The 20,256-nt window shown below is 30.9% G+C and overlaps 1 protein-coding gene across 2 annotated transcripts in view; it reads left to right on the top strand.

Moving 5' to 3' along the window:
* The window catches only part of raskol (Ras GTPase-activating protein raskol), a 666,892-nt gene that overhangs the window by 74,403 nt on the left and 572,233 nt on the right, over positions 1-20,256 (top strand). The window contains exon 1 of one of the 2 annotated variants that reach the window (XM_075370952.1): positions 19,934-20,024. The exons of the other annotated variant lie outside the window; for it this stretch is intronic. The gene's annotated coding sequence lies outside the window, so the exon portion shown is untranslated. Of the gene's footprint in view, positions 1-19,933; positions 20,025-20,256 lie in introns of those variants that run through there. 2 annotated transcript variants of the gene reach the window in all.

Raw genomic sequence — 20,256 nt, 5'->3', positions numbered from 1 at the left:
TATTATCCTTAGATATTAGCACAGTGCTGCACCTAAAAAGTTTTTGTTATTACTTGTGTGTTTTGTACTATGTTATATTTAATGAAAACCTTTCGGCATTACCACAAATGGAAAGTTATATACAGTGTTTGCAAATATATATAATTAAATTATACGAAACGTTAAGTTTACGAAGTACTGAATTTAACCGATAAGTTATATAAATACAAATCTTTATTACGTATATTCGACGTTTAATTATAGCTTACTAATTGTGTTTAAAAAAAAATTGACTTTTTGATGTAGGAATATATATTCTTTCCTATAAATTAATGAGATTGTAAACATTATGAGCGTCTCGCATCAATTGACATTTATAGGATTCCTCATTTGTAATACAGCTTACTTCTTTCTATCTTTCCTTTCTTTTTCCTGTTTAGCCTCCGGTAACTACCGTTTAAATAATTCTTCAGAGGATGAATGAGGATGATATGTATGAGTGTAAATGAAGTGTGGTCTTGTACATTTTCAGTTCGACCAATCCTGAGATGTGTGGTTAATTGAAACCCAACCACCAAAGAACACCGGTATCCACGATCTAGCATTCAAATCCATGTAAAAATAACTGGCTTTACTAGGACTTGAACGCTGGAACTCTCGGCTTCCAAATCAGCTGATTTGGGAAGACGCGTTCACCACTAGACCAACCCGGTGGGTTTGAAGCAACCTAACTGGACTGAAAATATCGAACGCCTCCACATCTGCTGTTTCTTTATATTACAAAATATCTCTTGCTTCAGTTAAAATTCGAAAACATAATTATTATGTAATTTAATTTTATTTAAGTACGCGCGTAACTTTATTAGAAAGTTTGTAAAAATTACAAAAAAAATAAAGTTGTAGAACTTTTCTGGTGTTGGTTTTCTTATATAGTGGAAAAATAATTATATATAAAAAAAGTTACGTAAGGATTTTTTTTTGGTGGGGGTAATTTATAATAAAGTTTCATTGTAAAATTATCGTTATATGTTTAAATAAACCAAAAAAAAATTCTGTACTTTTTTATTTTTTCTGCACCCAACCTCCTAAATTTTCCTCCAATTTTTTTTTAATCCTTCTACGTTTAAAATTTTAAATGAAAATAACTAAAATAAAAAAATACTAAATATATACAACCAGTAAGACGTTGCCTAAGATTTATTATTTGGTGGTTGGGGGAGGTGGGTGAATTATGATGAAATTTTATTTTAATACAGGTGATTCAAAGAAACGGAAAATTTTGAAAGTTGTGTTGGTAGCCGTGGGCGATTGGTGCCACTTGATAAGTGGCGCCAGCCTCTCTAACCTAACCTGCCATTTAGTTGTCATGGATCCTTGGAGTGGTGCGCAATGTGCATTTGCTATCAAAGCGTTTTACAAAAACAATGACAGTGTGGAGGGAGCGCGTAGAGAATTTCGCCGTCATTTAATCTGGGACGGCACGACCGTGTTCCATCAGCACATGCAATTAAAACATGGATATCTAATTTTGAGGAAACCGGCTCGGCAATGAAAAAGAAACCTCCAGGTCGTGAGCGAACCGTCCGTACACCACAGAATGTTCAAGCTTTACAAGATGCTGATACACGAAGTCCACATCGGTCAATCCGTCGTCTCACAGCATCTTTACAATTGCATAGTTCAAGTGTTCGAAGAATGTTAGTGAAGGACTTGCAATTCCATCCGTACAAGTTGCAGATCATCCAGGAATTGAAACCGAACGACGCAGTTGTGCGAGCACAATTCTGTAATGTAATGCTTCAGAAGATAAACGATAACGAAGAGTTTGTTCACGAACTGTGGATGTCAGACGAAGCGCATTTCCACCTCAGTGGATTTGTTAACAAGTAAAATTTCAGATACCGGGCACAAGAAAATCCTACACAGCTAAACGAGCGTCCGTTGCACAGCCAGAAAGTGACCATGTGGTGTGCTATGTCATCTTATAGGCCCTTATTTTTTTGAGGATGACAACGGTCTTGCGATTACAGTGACGTCGCCTCGTTACGTAGCCGTGCTTGAAACCTTTGTTGTGGAACAACAAAAGAGATTTCTTAACACAGCCTGGTTTCAACAAGACGGAGCAACGTCATATACTGCACGAATATCGATGGCAGCTGTACGCCGATTGTTTGGACAACGTGTCATTTCACGAAACGGTGACATTAGATGGCCTCCCAGATCGCCTGATATCTTAGCTTGCGATTACTTTTTGTGGGGTCACCTTAAAAGCAAAGCGTTCCACAGTAGACCTGCTACAACGGAAGAACTGAAGGCAAAGATCCGAGAAGCAATTGCGGAAATTCCAGTTGAGATGTTACGTCAAACCATAAACAATTTAACGAAGAGACTTCGTGAGTGTTTACGTAGAAGAGGAGGTCACCTACAAGATGTCATCTTTAAAAAATAAACTAAAATGTATGTATTCTAAAATGGTAACATTTGTGCAATTACATGAAATAAAATTCATTTTCTAAAAAAAATTTTCATTAACGTTATTTAATTTTTTAAATTTCCCGTTTCTTTGAATCACCTTGTATTATTATAAAAGTTAACTTACTTTTAATAGATTAATAGGTTAGAACAAACCCAAAAAATATTTAAAAAATTTTTTAAAATCGATATTTTTAACTTTGATCGGCTTTCCACCCACAATATTATCCCCAATTTTTTTTTTCTTGGTTCACTTGTACTGTTAAACAACATAGATTTCTTCGACTTTTTTTGGAAGGAGGAATTTTGGGGTAACGTTTCAAAAAAATAGTATGAGATAAGCATGCACGCATGTACTGAACTTGATAAAAAGTTTGGTTACGATTGTTAAATTTTGAGAAAACCGACTCCCAAAATCTCCCTACACCCATGGAAATATTAACTTCAAAATTTTACCAACAAATTTCTCCACATACTGTACAAAATTTCATCAAAATCGGTTTATCCAGGCCAAGGTTATTAAGGTTGAAACACGCTAACTAATTTACGTACATGTATTTGTTCGAACATTACCCTACTACTTTTTTTTTTGTTTTTCGGGATTTCTGGGTTATGAAACGTCGAGAAATGAAAAAAAAACCATACACAATTTTTTGACAGATGACCATACTTTACTTCTTGCAGTATAACTATAGAGCTATGATGCCAGGAATGTAATTAAATATTGACTATTTGGTGCAGGACAAGTTTAATTTCTTTGATTACATATCTAATCTCCAGAAATCTTACGAAAACTATAGTTAAACATATTTAAAAACTTACGATTATCAATAAGAGCAAGCGTTAAGTTTTTAATAACACTGAGAAGTTAGCGAGATGACCAATTCCTTCCAGTTTTACAATAAGTCGCACTATACTTTTGTTGATGATTTTAAAATTCTATAACACTTTTCATAATAACAGTAAAAAACAGATTTATTTTATTCTCTGATCAGTTTTCTGTTAATCTATGCAATTTTTTTCAGTAATTTATTTTCAAAAAGTCTTAAAAAACTTAAATAAAACTTTTCTCATTTTTTTAACGTTATTTGATTTTTCTCCTCTTAAAAGAAAATATATAAAAACTGCTGTTAATTAGGTATTAACTATATTTTCTTATTGACTTCCTCAGAAAGTTGGAAAGAGTTTTCAATACCGCGGTCCGTCAAGATGAAACCATCCACATATGTGAAAAACCCTCGATCTAAAATGTCAATTTTGCAAATTTTTTCAAATGAAGTTGAATTGTTGATAGTAATGAACCCTTTTAGCATAATCAGCATTATTTAGTTCGTAGAAAATGTGCATTCGATACGGATAACATTACAGCATTCTCTTCACTGCAGTGTTGGCTGAACCCAGTGAAATATCCTTTTCCCGGTTAGCTCCCGCAAATGAGGAGTAATTTCTCAAACATGGTTACCGCTGATATATTTAATAAATTACTAAAAAATGAAAATTCACCTTTCTAGCATATTAAGAGTGACTAGATCTTCGGTCTATTTCAGAACCATCATCAGGAGTTAAAATATTATAATTAAGTTAAAAAATTAATTATACTGAAGTATACTGTTGGAATGCAAACAGCCATGACTTATATAAGTATTTTAACCTTTGACATATTTTTTAACTTAATTATAATATTTTACTCTTGATGATGGTTTTGAAATAAACCGAAAGATACAGAGTCACACTTAATTTGCTGGTAAGGTGAATTTTCATTTTTTAATCATTTATAAGGAGAAATGTCTTCTTTTTTTCTTTTTCTGTTTAGCCTTCCGAAGCACCGTCAGGTATTACTTTAAAGAATGAATGAAGACGATGTGTATGAGTGTAAATGAAGTCTTGTACAGTCTCTGGTCGACCATTTCTGATATGGTTGGTTAATTGAAACCTAACCACCAAAGAACACCGGTATCCACAATCTAGTATTCAAATCCGTATAAAAGTAACTGCCTTTACTGGGATTTGAACTTTAGAACTCTCAACTTAGAAATCAGTTTATTTGCAAAGACGCGTTCACCACTAGACCAACTCGGTGGATTAATGTCCTGTACGACTTCGCTCGTTAAAATTGATCTGTTTGGGACACGCTTCTGGTCTTAACACCGACCTGTTTCACGAAATATTTTAACTAACTTCTGAGTAATGCTTTTTACTGATGCTTCCTTTTCAAATTTATCTCAACATTCGGCAACACACAACATGAAATTTCGTCTCTAAATAAGTTTCCATCACGAATACACGTTCTTCAACAGTTAACCGCATTTTAATAAACATACGATGTTCAAAAGCCAGTTTACGTAACAGTCTAACAACACTCAAATGTGCAGGCAATAGACAGCCTTCTCCACTCCAGTTTCAGTCGTACCAAAATCCTCCACATTATTTTATCTATCACACCAATATATACGAATTTTAACAGAAATCTACTTTTAGTATAAACTTCTAACTGATGGGTCCTCTTTTAAGTTCATCTGTCTGAATTAAATGATGCATTTGAAGCTTAATAATGTTAAAAAATGACTGGTTAACTTATTCCCTGCCCTCCCCTCATACAATTAGTGGTTGTTAAAAACATACAGTGTCATTTCATTACAAAAATTTGTCTTCAAAAAATTACAAAAAGAGAAAAATAAGTTTTCGTGTTTTGACTACTTTCGCGTACTTTTTACTCTCGCGTTTTAAAAGAAAAGTCTCTAAATATTTCCTCTTAATTACGTTTTCACTGACTATTATTTGTTCTTCGAACCCAGTTTGAGTGGTCTTTTATTAACGAATGATTTTCCAGTTATTGGCTGCCTTACAGCCGGTAATATCTAAAAAAAAAAGGGAAACTTCGCTTTGATAAGCTGAATATGACAAAATTTAATTACTAAAGATTACTAATATTTTGGTGGGGTAAAATGATGTTTGAAATAGAATTCTGATGTAATGATGGATTCTATTATTGTACTGAATACCCGAGTACATTAATGTCGATCACAATGCTAATTCCACTTTTTTTTTTTAACTCCTGGACCATCGTTAGATATTGCTTCAGAGGATGAGTTGGATGTTTAGTAGTGTGTGAAAATGCCATGATCGGGATTCGAACCGGGACCTCAGGATGAAAAGCCGAGACGCTACCACTACAGGCCGGCCCACTTATAATGTTAACTTGAGGCCAGTACATGTCCGTAAAAAAAAATCTGTTAATTTTTTTTTTTTTTGTAAATTTAACAGTAAAATTGAATTGAGTTTGGTGACTGACATGCACCATAGTATACTAAAACTAACCGTGTACTTATATAAAAGAATACTAACGGAAATCAGTTAATGATGAGTTTGAAGTTCCACACGAAAACAAAATAACACACATATATATTATATAAATATATTACTATATTACTAACTAATGGATTCGGCTTCTCGGAACTACAACATAATTAATCTGTTTTTAATAATATTCTAAGAACAATTAATTTTTTAAGGAAAGCGTCAAATTTCCAAAGGGTCTTTGTTTTATTTTAATTTAATAATAATAAATATATTTCAATTATTATTTCTGTAATATATTTAGTGTAAATAAGATACTTGCAAAATACTAAAAAAAAAATGTAATAAAATAAATTGTATGAGCCAAATATTAGTATCTTTTTTTTTATTTTTATTTGTTGTAGAATATAAGTGTTTCTTTTTTCTCTTTTCTGCTCTGAGTCTCAAAATACGTGGTTAACTGGAGTACGTGACGCAGGAAATACATATGGTACAAATTCTGTCTAGATAGGACGTAACCTATGCCGACCCCGTCTTAATCCCCTGTCGTGCACTCCAATATTTTATCTTCCGAACAGTAGTCCAAATGTCCTGTTGAGAATCTAAAAAGTTTTAAGAGATTATTTATGAACATTTTTTATCCTTTGGTAAAAAAAATCTATTATTTTTTTCTCCTTTTATTCATAGCAGATCAAATTAAGTAATTTTATTTTATTAAGCCTTTAATTTTATATTATGATAATTCTATCTTTTTTATTACCGTATTATATATAATTTTTATTACTTTTTATACTTTACGAAATATTCTTCAAGCGTTAAATAATTAAATGAAAAAATGTGTACCAATTAATTTAATCTTTATATGAAAATAATTTAGTAATAATATTGGTTGTAGTTTTTTTGCGATTTTATTTTAAATCGGTTTTAATAACTGAAGTACATTTCGGAAAGAAAAAAAAATTCTTGGGCAGTTTGCAAGAAGACAGACTGTTAGTTATTTTATTTTGTCTCCTTTTGAAAAAGTTTCAACTAATACTAATTGAAAATTTTACAAAAAAATATTATGTATGTATATATATACACACAGTTATACATCTAAAAAACACTACAATAAAAAAATATTTAAAAACACAAGCTTTAGTGCATAAACTTATGTAATTCACTGCATAAAAACGTATGAAAGATACATACACCTCTACACAGTTAATAAAACTTCAAAATTTGTTCGATCTTAAATTGAGCTAACTTAAGAATGACTCAAACAATCTTCATAAACTGTTCATTTGGACAAATTTTGATACACTATTATAACATATTTCATTGAAATTGATCTAATAGTTTTGGAGCAGAAAAATGTATACATAGGTCTGTATGTATATATATATATATATATATATATACCCGACTATAAGTAAATTATATATTCATATTCCTCATGCCTCAAAAGGTAATTCATTTTCACTCCACACTTCCACCATGCGACTGAAAGTAATACCGTACTTTTCTTCGAAAAGTCTGTAAAAATGATTTTTTATTTATATATTCTTTTATGTATATACATAAATAATATAAGCTAATATAGGCTGAAAATTATTTTAAGTGTTTTTTTCAATCCTACTCTTTGTTTTTGTATTTATTAGAATTACGCTGTTAGATTTCTCTAAGGTAATAATTTCATTCATTTCTGCCTTGGATGTCCTAGATCCCTTTTCCCACCGAAAAAGGTTTTCTTCATACATTATTTCTTATTTCTAATCTTTTTTTTTTAAGAAATTGTTAACTATATTTTGTGTACTACCGTTGTTTAATAATATTTTTAATTTTAAATTAAATTATTATTATACGCGCGCACACACACACACACACACACACACACACACACACACACACACACACACACACACACACACATACACACACACACACACACACACACACACACACACACACACACACACACACACACACACACACACACACACAATGTTACTGTATTTTCAAAAGGTAGATAAGCAAAAAATTCAATTAAAATATGTAATATGAAAACATATAGTTATAATAATGTTATATAAGTTTAATATAGAATATCATATATATATATATTTTATTATTCTTCAAACATCGTATCAACTTTTTATTTATATCATTTTTGTTGTCTTAAAGTTACCTTTGAAATGATGTATTACACAAAGGGTGTTACCGTTTAAAATATGAGTTATAGTTCCTGGGCTACCCTCCCAAGAAGGGGTTGAAATTTTGTTTCTCTCAAAAGGTAAAAAGCAGTTGACCGATATCGTATCCTGAAAGTTACATTACTCTATCTAAAACGGTTTTAAAATAGGACAGTAAGGAAAAACCTGATAGAATTTTTGTTTTCTAGAATGGTCTTAATGTAAAAATATTGAAAATGAACCTAATTTGTTAATTTATTTAAGATTATTTATGTTTCAAAGACATAAATAAGTAAAAATAAAGCTCGTTGGTCACGTGACATAAAATAGCAATCAGAGCGCATGACGTCATGTCTTGAAAAACGTCAGATTGCTGTTTACGGCGGCTATGTGGTTTGGTGATTTTGTGCTCTAAAACACATTTTTTCGCGTGTTATACGGTTTTCTGTAATAATACGACGACTAAAAGTCTTTGCAATGGAAAGTTTGGTTAGATTATATTTATAGTTTTATTTATTCATTTTCTTATTTCAATACAGCGTTTCAGTAACTAATTATTGGTCGACGGGCTATTAAGTGGGCATATAACGGATTTTGACCGTATTGTTTTTCAAAAATGTATCTCATAATTAAATAGTGATAATAATGGCTAAATTTGATTTTAGGTCCTCAACAGCATCGTATGCGGATGCTGTTAGCTACGTGCAACTACTGCGTGATGGCAAAATATGAACAGTCAAATGTAAAATATGCCCGGAACATAAAGTTCTTCAGAAATTGTTTACTGTTTGTTAAATAAACTATTTGTTTGGAGTTTTAACGGTAATGTTTTCACACTGAAGCACTACGCAATACTTGTAAAACTAGGAATTCATTTTAAACATAGTAATTTCTCAAAAACATTCAACTAGCGTATACTGTTTCCCGTACTTTTGATTCACTCTGTATACAAAATAAGCGCATTCAGTTTTAGTTGTAATTTAGAAGTAATCTAACCAAATTTGGTCAAACTCGGTCCAAACATTCTGGAGATATAAGGTGATTAAGAGGCCAACACAAGTACATACACGAACATTAACATCCGGAAAATTTCCATCCCGTTTTTTGCGTTCCTTAGGTGTCAAAACGAAAACCCACCGGCTTGGTCTAGTTGTTAACGCGTCTTCTCAAATCAGCTGATTTGGAAGCCGAGAGTTCCAGCGTTCAAGTCCCAGTAAAGGCAGTTCCTTTTATACGGATTTGAATACTAGATGTGAATATCGGTGTTTTTGGTGGTTGGGTTTCAATTAACCACACATCTCAGGAATGGTCGAACTGGGACTGTACAAGATTACACTCATACATATCATTCTTATTCATCCGGGGTAATTCCCGGAGGCTAAACAGGAAAAAGAAAGGTGTCAAAACGTCAAGATCCGGTGAAAATCGCATATGCTCAAACTAGACCGATTACAATACTTTTGTAATAATTTTCTAGATAGCGTTGTAGCTCTGCTATAGCGCTGTCTAGAAGGGAAAAATCAACACCTGTTATATATGGGAAAAAAATTACAGTAGTCCATGTTATTTAACTAATTTAAGTAAGGTGATTTTGGGAGACGATGTTGCTAAATCTCATTAGTTAAAAAAAAAGAAAAAGAAAGATGCCGTATTTATTCGAGTATCCCCCGCACTTTTTTTCTTGGAATTGGAGAGAAAAAATAAGGGTGCGGGGCTTATTTGAAACATAGCCTTTAGCCAGGATAAAGTAAACGTTCTCTTAGAAGTACCTAAATTCAATCACATAAATATAGTTACATTAGGCTTTCGTTTGTCAATACCGGATGCCGCTTATACAGAATACATCCTTAATTATTAACATCCTGTTCATGTTATCGATAGGAACGAAGTTACGGCATTTTTATAAAACCGATTTATTCTATATCGGCTGTATCCGGTTCTAATGATACTACAGTTAAAAGTATAAGTTACCCATCGTCGGCTTGTCTATTCGCAACAGTCATTGTACTGTTTTTATATATGGACTTTTATGTGCATTTCATCTGTTTATCTTGTAAAGTATAATACGGTGATTTATTTTACGTACGGCATTAAAATGAATACAAAATATTAGCGTCTACGATCTTGTACAGTAAATGAAAAACTGCGCGTTATACAAGAGTCTGAAAAACTTGGAAATCGGGCGGAAGGAAGGAAAGTTGACGTAGATGAAAGCTGCACTCGAGACTGGCTTAAGAAGAAACAACTTTTGGTAAATGGCACTGGTAATAAAAGGGCTTTTCGTGGCTTAAAACCAAAATACACAGACATAGAAAAAAAATTGCATGACTTTGTTATGGAAAAAAGGAAATGCGTTTATGCTGTTACTGCAGAAATATATCAATCACTTGCTTGTGATTGACACAATCACTTGTTTGTGAAATCTCTAATTTATTGAATAAAATTGATTTTAATTACGAAAACGATTTTTTGCACGAAATGATTTGTCAGTATGACGAAAAACGATTATTTCTCAACGATTTCCGGACGCTTATGAACAAAAAATATTGCATTTTCACCAATACATAATAAATCTTAGAAAAGATAAAGGCTATTTGCCTTCTCAAATAGGAAACGCCGATCAAACCCTCGTGTATTCTGAAATGCCATTTAACAAAACCGTGATAAAAAAGGTAAAAAAGTGTTACGATTCGCACTGGTGGTAATGAAAAACAAAGGTGTAGTGTTATGCTTTGCATTACTTCTGATGGATCAAAATTATCTCCGTACATTGTTTTTAGAAGAAAAACTCCTCCTACCATACATGTAAATGGAGTTATTATCAGAGCACAGGATCAGGTTTGATGGACGAAACCTTAATTTTCCATCGGATCAGGTGTGTATGGAAAAAGCGATAAGGAGATTTACTTAATAAAAAAAATGCCGGTATGCTAGTAATGGATAGTTATCGGGGGCATGCGACTGATAAAGTGAAAGACATTTTAAAAAAGAGTATGACATACAAAGTAATAATTTCGGGCGGATTGACATCTTTATTGCAACCACTAGATGTCTGCATTAATAAACCGTTCAAGTCTGCATTAAAACAACTGTACAGTAAACGGATGGCTGATGAAAATTTCTTTCTCACTCCTACAGGAAGAATCAAACTCCCAGATTTTAACCGGATTTGTGTTTGGATAAAAGATGCTTAGGAAGGTATTTGCATGGAATTAGTAAGGAAAAATTTCAAAAAATGCGGTATACCTAATGAACTTGATGGTAGTGAAGACGATCACCTTTGGCAGTGCGACGTGGAGACTACCGGTAACTATTCTACGGACATTGACAGTGACAGTGATTAATTAAAAATAAAATCCCATATTAAAAAGTGTATTGAAATGATCCTTTTCAACGTTATACTCTCTTTTCGTTTTACTGGCCTACTGATTCGGAACTAAACTAGTACTTACGGTAATTAATTATTAATATTGTAATTTAAATGAACGAATTAAATGCTTTACTTTCCGACTATTTTCGTATTTTTTTATCATATATGTTGCCCTTTAAAATACCGGTATATACTCGATTTTTTTTTTTTAGATTTTTTGTCCGGAAAATCGAGATGCGGGGCTTATTCGGAGGCGGGTGGTACTCGAATAAATACGGTATATATTTTTATAAATATAGTTGGAGGGAGAGTGAAAAGGGCAGAAAGAAAAAACTGAAAATTATTTTAAGCATATATAGTTTTGTTAATGCTACTTTCTCTAAGTATTTAGTAGAATTACGCTGTTAGATTTCTCTTAGGTAATCATTTCACTCGTCTCTTCCTTTGATCCGTTTTCCTCTTAAAAAAGACTCTTAATAGTTCACATCTTACTTTTAATTTTTTCCTTTTTTTTAGAAATTGTAATTAATTCCTAGCAATGCTTTTTTCAACACTTTACCAACGTTATACTTAAATATATATTTTTTTTAAAGTGTAATTTTAAAATAAAGATGAAGGTATGAAAATTAGTACCGAAAGGAAAAGTGAATGTTTTTAATTTTTTTAAAACTGATAGCTGTTACGTGACATGCACTTAAGGAAAATGTGTGAACAATGTATTGAAAAATGAAACACAATCTTTTTGACCTGTACCAAACAAAAAAAAAGGAAAAGAAAAAGCGGAAGATTGTGTAAGTTATTCTCGTAATCGGTAAAACGTCCCGAATTCTAGCGATAAAAAATTCTAATACGCTTAATAATGTCTAATGTTTTTATTCACGAGTATATACACATACTATTATCATTATATCTATTACATTTGTGTACAACACAATTTTTATTATTTTTTCTCACGGTATAACATTGAATTCTACTTATTTGAAGTTTGATTAGGACTAAAAAAAATTGATTATAAATTAGTCGTTACGGAGAAATAGTCGGGAGTTTGACAGGAAATGAGTAAACGCTAATGTGAATTGCAAAAGGTAGCCAAGATAAACTAACAAAATATTTAAATTGCTTTAATCATATATATATATATACATATATATATATATATATATATATATATATATATATATATATAAATAACATATGAGTAGTTCATGTCATCGCTCAGCAAAAATAACTGTACAGCAAAAACTACTAACTAAATTGATGAAAATGTTTGTACATTCTTCTTACGGTGTAAATGCACACTAAGAAAGGATTTTTTGAAATTCCGAATAAAAGGGTCAAAATGGGCTAACATTAAATTTTACTTATCTTTTTCTTTTTTTCTCTGAAACAAATGAAGTTATCAACTTGATTTGAATATGTGTAATCTTCATACAAATATCTAAAAATTAATTTCTAGATTATTTAAAATTCTACCTTGAAAGGGGTGTAAAATGGTAAAAAAATTTCGAACAGTGATTACAAATTTTCCTCTATCTTCGACTATACTAAACGATTTGGGCACTAAATTTGGGCTTGTAAATACTCTTTAGATAAAAATCTAAAAACCATTTTCGTTTTTTTTTTAATTTTATTATTTTAAGGGATAAAAAAATATAAAGTATGTATTAAATTTTTTCCGTTTTATGCTTCCGCTATGAAATAAATCTTTCTGAGATTGGTATAATTGTGGTGGTAATTTATATTTGTAATGTATTTCGCGAGCCGCGTCGGTAAATCTAAAAAATCAATTAGTGGGTTCTGTACTGAATAAACTGTTTTTCAAAAGAAATTACAGTACTACACAGATGGTTTTGTTAATCGAACGGACTTTAATTTTTATTTATAATTATTATTCTCACAAGCATGAGTTCAATGAATACAGAGGGATCAAGGGGTCAGAGAGCCCTCGACCGAATAAACATCCCCTGACTGTGACGGGAAACAAAAGTAACCGTATAACTCGGACGAAGCCGAAAAACTAAAGGTATTATTTTTAATAATATGAATTTTTTATTTAATCTAGATTTAATTTGTAAGTTTTATTTAGATAATTAACGCATTACCTGTTAAAACTTACAAGAAATATTTTGTAAAAGAAAATAAATAATACAGTAATTCAATAATTCCTATAAATCGCGCTATCAGTTTCGAATATACTTGTGAGCCTTCTCGCATATGATTCTTTCATTTCAATATAAATAAAGGTGCATACAATTGTTATTATTTATGAGTTATTTATATTTGATTTTATTAAACGTGTAAACCTATTAATTATAATAATATTATATTATAGATTTATTTTTGTAACAATTTTGAAATAAGGGAATTATTTTGAAAAATAATAGGAATGGTCTGTTATTGTAATACCCTAACAAAATGACTTCCTAAATTTATTTCATGCTTAAAATATTATTAAGAATTTAATTATTTTCTTCATGATTGATTCTAATAATAACTATAATACGGTCTTTTGAGACCCTCTTATACAGCACATTTGTGCACACCTGGTGATCGCGCCCTACACGTTAAGAAACAGTATTGTGGATCAATGAAACGAAAAATATTTCCCTACTCTACTACGGTTGATTGATTTATTAAAATCTCAGTGAGTAGTCGAGAAAAAAAAGCAGTTATCCTAAGGTAAAATTATGTTAAATTTATTCTTAAGGATATTGCTGTCTGTGAAGATTTCTTAATTTTGTACTTCCGACCCGTCAAAATTTAATTAAGTTAAATATAAAATGTTGAAATATTGGTGCCGTTCCGGGTTCTCCTAGATCAGATAGGAATTTTAATTGACCGTAACAATGCCGCGAATTTAGTACGGAACTAATACTTATTTAACGAAAAATGGGTAGGTTCTATGTAAAATGAAAAAAAATCATGTATACATAGTGCGATGTTATTGATGAAATACAGACGGCAACATTATTCGTAAGCATTGGTTTAGAAGTACATAGGTATACTACACAAAAAATATTTAACAAAATACAATATATTTCCTAATTTACTCGTAAGCACTTACCGAACTGTTTGATTTAAAAACTCACCACAGTACTACGTACACTAAAACTAAAATTACCGTAAAGGAAATTTACAAAATTAACCTACAGTATTTTGAAATGCAGTTACAAAAATTTGTAATTTTTCCTTGTCTCGCTCTTGTTTTTAAATCCGTGTGAAGTTCAGTGTATTCTTGCATGTACCTTCAATTTTGCGCTTAAAGATTAAGCTTCTATTCAAAGACGGATCAGCATCTATAAAAAACTGGACAAGATCATGGGATAGTTAAATGCCTTCGATAAGCGTTTTGACATTTAATTGTTTTCCAGGGATCGTATGTTCTACCTCTTCACCTTTATACTCCACCTGCACCATTAAATCTTTTAATATTTCTTTACTTTAATGTCACTACATAATGTAATGTACGCGAATACGGAAAATTTTAGCCGCGAATGTAGAAAAGACATCGCAAAATATTGCATCGCGAATAACGAAATCATGAATGACTGGAAGCGCGAATAAGGTGATTTAACTGTATTGATTTATTAATCTCTGTAAAAAATTTTCAATTAAAATGAAAAGTACATAAATTTTTTTTCCCTAACAACTTGTGATTTTTTCATCGTTTTTTGTCAATTAGAGATTAATAATTATTAATAAATCTATATATTTAAATTAAGAAAAGGAAATGAAGGGGGATTCGAACCGATGTGCCTTCCCGTTGTAAGATCAAAATATTTCATTAATTAAAATTTTATTGGTTATAACTCTAGAACCAATGAAAATAAGCACCACTTATGTTATATCGTTGGAAAGCTCTCAATGAGGGTTTATTACTGCAGTTAAGAAAAAAACCAAAATCCAAATTTTTTTTGTTTATGGGCTTTTTTGGACATTTTTGATCCAGTCAATTGCTATCAAAAGGGGGGTGCACAACTAGATGTTACAGTAGTCCTAAATCAAAAATTTCAAATTCCTACAACTAATCGTTTTTGAGTTATCCTAGATACATACGTTCGTACCAACGTCACGTCGAAACTAGTCAAAATGGATTCAGGGATGGTCAAAATGGATATTTCCGTTGAAATCTGAAAACCGAAATTTTTCGCGACTACAATACTTTCTTTTACTTCGTACCAGGAAGTAAAAATTATATGTATATATTTTAACCATTTTACGATTTTCGTAGGTTAATCAATGATATTCATTAACAAATAATAGAACCTATTAACTTGTAAGAAGGTAGGGTAGTACACGTAAAAAGCTCTGTTTTTATTTTATTATTATTATAAAAATTGAACAAATAAAAATATTTAATTTGATCAAATCACCAACCGTTTTAAATACCTTGGAAAAATAATTAGTAGAAACGGAAGAGATAAATTAGTGATTGAGACAAAAAACACAAATTAGAACTAAATTTTTTACAAAAATTATTTACTACTAAAAGGACCTTTCTACTCATATAAATGTAAAATTAAAGCGTTAGCACAGTGGTAATACTAATCTTGTACGGCATGGACGTTTTTCCCAATACTGAATCATAAAAACACGTTCGTATTTTGTGAATTTCAAAGGAATTTTCATTATATGAACAAAATAATTATCGTTCTATCAAACAAAAAAAACCAGATTTTCCCACATGTTATAGAATTTATATCAGCAAGCACGAGGAAACTTACTTTGACCCCGACGTGTAATATTTCCTCGAATTAACTCATCGGAGGATGCAATTCAATCCCTTCGACAGAGGGAATCGCATGTGCTAACGATGGACTAGGTCAGGTGAAGGAAAGAAGGATAGTTAGTGAATTTAGATTTTGCATACAAAAAAGGCTTTCCGTTAGGCTAGAAGCACCTGAAACAAGTTTCTGAAAGATTCTACGGTATTGAAATTTAAGTTTTATGGCCTTGCATGATAATTTTGTTTCAATGTTAGAATTTTATTCGGAATTTATTATTCGTTGTGAAACAGAATCTCCTTTCTAGTTATTAATGGAACTTTATTTCTTTGTCAAAAGTATGTCAGGCCAATCATTTTATAAAATCCTATTTCCAAACTGTTAAACAATAGTATTTTTGATTATTTTTGACCATCCTATATTTTGCAGCAAAGTACGTTACCTTCTCGTTATGCTTTTTCAAATTAAAAACTATTTTACACAAAACTTTCAAGAAAGGTTAGAACACTGATGAACAATAGAATGGCAATCATTTTTATTTGAATTTCGTCAAAGTTATGGTATTTTCATCAAATCCAAACGATCGGTCTGAAAATATTGATTGAAATTCAGTAGATTTTATCAAACGGGATAATACTTTATTGGGAAAAATTCAATAGAATTGTACAATTCGTAAATTGTAAGATCTAACTTGTACCGTAGAAGTTAAAACCAGAATAGTAGGAGTAAAGAAACATATTACAAGAGGACAAAAATGTCGTGTGGAAGATTGAGCTGGGGTTTAAAAAAACAGTTCAGCAAGATGTTATAAATTTGGAGTATCGTGCTATATGAAGCTGAAACGTAGACACTAAGGAAGGTAGACAGAAGACGAATTGAGGCATTTGAGATGCGGATGTGGCGTAGAAGATTAATGCCATAGAGTAAGATGGTGTAACTAATGATAAGGTATTAGAAAGAATAAAAGAAAGTAGAATGTTAAACGTAATTGATTGCAACAAAAGGAACTGATTGAACATTGTACGAGAAGAAAATGTTAAATAGTGAATGCAGTGAAGGGATTGGTAAATGGAAAAAAGGTTTCAAATGCTGGATGGGATTATGGAAAACGGAAAATTCGAAACGACAAAGAGATTGTCGCAAGTTAGAATAAAGTGAAAAATCGTCATGAAAACTTATCCCGCTGGCAGAACAAAAAGATGTCAAGATGGAAAGATTTAACCACGAATGTGGTTAAATGCTGACAAATACGTAAGGACAGTAGGCGATACTTTTAACATTTCATCGGAACTATATTAAACATATTTCAATAAAAATTCAGTTTTTTTATCAACTAACTATTTTCTTATTATAATCGAGGAAAGTGACTTTTAGCTCACTCAGCATTTTTTTCTGATAGCGATTTTATATGTTAATTATGGACTAACACGGTATACGGGAAGTTTTAATTGTGAAAGTTGTTAATTTAAATAATTTGTTTCAATATTTAATTTAAAGACATGTTGGTGAATGTTTAATAGTAAAAGAGACACAAATATTTATTCTTTTTTACGTTATATTTATTTACATTCTTCGTTTTCTAATTCACGTAAGTAGACAGAGCTATGTTATTCTCGTTAATTTTCACCTTTGAATTTTTTTTTAACCTCCGCGATCACCGTTAGATATTGCATCAGTGGCGTGTGAAAATGCCATGCCTGACCGGGATTCGAACCCGGGACCTCCGGATGAAAGGCTGAGATGCTACCACTCGCGCCACGGAGACCGGCACTTTGAAAAAATTAGGAAAAAATAACTTCACCTCTAAAAACTGGAATTTTATTACTCGTGCAATTATCCGGCTGTTGTAGTCTGACACCGAAAAAGTATTTCTCTTACTTAAAAGACGTGATTCTTCCGAATCTTTGTTTCGAAAAGAAAAATCTTTTCCGATCTCCGTGGCGCAGTTGTAGCGTCTAGGCATTTCATCCGGAGGTCCCGGGTTCAAATCCCGATCAGGAACGGAATCTTTCATATGCTACAAAATTTCATTTCCATATCCCATGAACAAGCTTCAAAAGTGTGGGATTTGTTTATTGGCGCCTATTTTTACTGCCTTGTACAAAGTAAAGGAATTACGTGATCGCGAAATACTTCGGTTTCCAGATTTCAACGGAAATATCCATTTTGACCATCCCTGAATCCATTTTGACTAGTTTCGGTATGACGTATGTACGTACGTATGTGTCTCGCATAACTCAAAAAAGATTTGCCGTAGGATGTTGAAATTTAGGATTTAGGAGGGTTGTAACATTTAGTTGTTCCCCCTCCCGTTTGATTGCAATCGACTGAACCAAAAGTGTCCAAAAAGTTCGAAATCCAAAAGATTTTGATTATTTACTTTTTCTTAACTGTAGTAATAAGCCCTCATTGAGAGCTTTTCAATAATACAACATAAGTGGTACTTATTTTCATTAGTTCTAGAGTTATAGCCTAATGAAATTTTAATTAAAATTAAAATGATCCAAATGAGATATTTGGATCTTAGAAGAAGGCACATCAGTTCGAATCAAACTTCATTTCCTTTTTCTTTTTTTAAATTTAAATACATTGATTTATTTATAATTAAAAAACCTCTGATTATCAGACGTTTTTAATGAAATAAATTTTATGTACTTTTCATTTTATAAAAATGTGTATATGTAATTTAATAGGCGTACAAGAAAGTAATGTGGTGTCCAGATCAGATTTTTAATTATGTACATCAAGAACAATCTAATTTATTATCATAAAATTTAATGTGAGATATTGTTACCAAAAATATTTTTTAATAAATCGGTTGCAAGCGACAGTAATATCGATACTGTTCAGTCGATTGGATCTACTTTTTATAAAATAAAAAATCTAAATACCGTTGAAAATAGCACTATTAAAATATTTTTGAAAAGAAATTCATTAAAGTACCATCCCTGTACTTATTAATTATAAATTAATGTTTTATTTTTTAAATCAGATTTTATCAGGTTAAAAAAATATATTTTTTAATTTATATCATATAGGTGTGGGATAAAATAAGTTTCTTAAAATGAATAATTTTTTGTTTAAACAATATAATTTGAGTTAGTTTTACATTTATTGTACATTTTTTAAACACGTGAAGATACATTTAAGCGTGAATTGAGTTTGGTTTTAAAAAAATTGTCTTATGACTGTAGCGTCAAAAGACAATTAAGTTATTATTAAATGTATTTTGAACTTTTTTAATTTGTTTTCGAACAGTACGACCTAGACCTTTTCGTTTTTTTTATACGAACCTAAAAAATTTTAAAAAGTTGTTTTTCTTGAAATGGGAACACTGATAATTTGTGGACAGTAGAATTGAAAAACAAAAAAAAAAATAGCGAATTAATAGAAATATCCCAAATCACGTTAACATTAAGTCACTGGTAGTCAGGATGTTTTTCAAAAAGGATTTCGATACATACCGTCAGATATAAATATATTTTACGAAATCGAGAAAAATGGAATCAAGAAAAAGTAAAATATAAAAAAGTAAAAAGTGTTATAAAAAAAGTAAAAAATTGTTTAAATATGTCCATACTATTTTTTTTTTTTTTTGTAAATGTTTTTTTCTTTTTACCTTGTTTGTTTCATACATTTAGATATTTTTATCATAAGAAATGTAGTTTTATTTTTCTAATGAAAAATTATTTTTACTTGTACCACTGATTATTAAAAAAGAAGTGCTACTGATTATTATTATTAAAAAAGAAGAAAAAATATCTTGTTACAATGAGAATATTTTCCCACATTAATGAACATTAAGTTTTTAATAAATATAAAAAGGGAAATTTTTTTGTGGTAGGGAAATTTTAGATGTAGTAGTTAGTGTTGACGGTATGACATCACTGCATATCTTCAGTCTGCCGTCTACCGTCAGTTGATGCTGTGTTTGCTGTTAATGTGTGGGTGTTATTTCAGTTCGTTCGTAGTTTGCATACGAAACGTGTAACGTATTTTTATTCTAACTCGGTGAATTTTGTGTTGTTTTTTTATTTTTATATTAATAATGTGTCATCATCTTTTATTTTAATCAATTTTTTTTTTAATTCAATGTGCATCATTTAGTAGGATTAGTTTAATACGTTTATGTATTTATTCTTCATGTTTTAATGTTTTCCTTATTATAATTATATTTAAATTTTTTGACCGTTATTTTATTTGTTTTTTTTTGTCATAATGAATTAAATTATGATTATCAAAC

This window comes from Lycorma delicatula, chromosome 7, assembly GCF_047948215.1.
Source record: "Lycorma delicatula isolate Av1 chromosome 7, ASM4794821v1, whole genome shotgun sequence".
In the NCBI taxonomy this organism is placed as follows: Eukaryota; Metazoa; Arthropoda; class Insecta; order Hemiptera; family Fulgoridae; genus Lycorma; species Lycorma delicatula.
The sequence above is the reverse complement of the archived record's forward strand: the minus strand, read 5'-3'. Positions and strand labels throughout refer to the sequence as shown.